Consider the following 677-nt stretch of genomic DNA (forward strand, 5'->3'; position numbering starts at 1 on the left):
GGAAAGTAGTACAGAATTTATTGCCATAGAAGCGATGGGCAAAGGGAAAAATTAAAAAGGAGATTTTATTTTGGTTAGCATCAGAAAATTAAATAAAATGCATATTCTTTGAGCTGAGGTATTTTAAATGTTATACACTTCCCGTTTCTCACCGATATAATCACTGAGAATTTGCAGATATGAATTTGATAAAGAAAAGCTTCTTTAAGTGAAATCAATAAAAACATGAAAAAAAATTAAGTAAAAAAAATACAAGATACTTCTGCAGCAACATGCCATCATCAGTGCTGAAAAATAAAGCACACAAATGGACATCATCCGCGAAATTTGAATCTCTAAGCAATGGACAAACAAAGTGTTCCAAAAAGTGGCATACATGAATGAAAACAGACATTCATTCAGTAACCACAGAATGCATCAGATTTTCCAGATGTACAAGTATAGCACGAGAAATAACTGAGAAATGTGATATTTTCAGACTAGCATTTTGCATTTGTAAAAAATACATCTGACATAAATGTACAGTCATGGCCAAAAGTTTTGGCAGTGACATAAATGTAGTGTTTTGCAAAGTCTGCTACTTCAGTATTTGTAGATAATTTTTCCACATATTTCTATGGTATACTGAAAAACAATAATAAGCATATAAGTTTTAAAGGCTTTTATTGGCAAAAAAA

Source organism: Sinocyclocheilus anshuiensis, unplaced genomic scaffold (genome assembly GCF_001515605.1).
Source record: "Sinocyclocheilus anshuiensis isolate Anshui unplaced genomic scaffold, SAMN03320099.WGS_v1.1 scaffold629, whole genome shotgun sequence".
NCBI lineage: Eukaryota > Metazoa > Chordata > Actinopteri > Cypriniformes > Cyprinidae > Sinocyclocheilus > Sinocyclocheilus anshuiensis.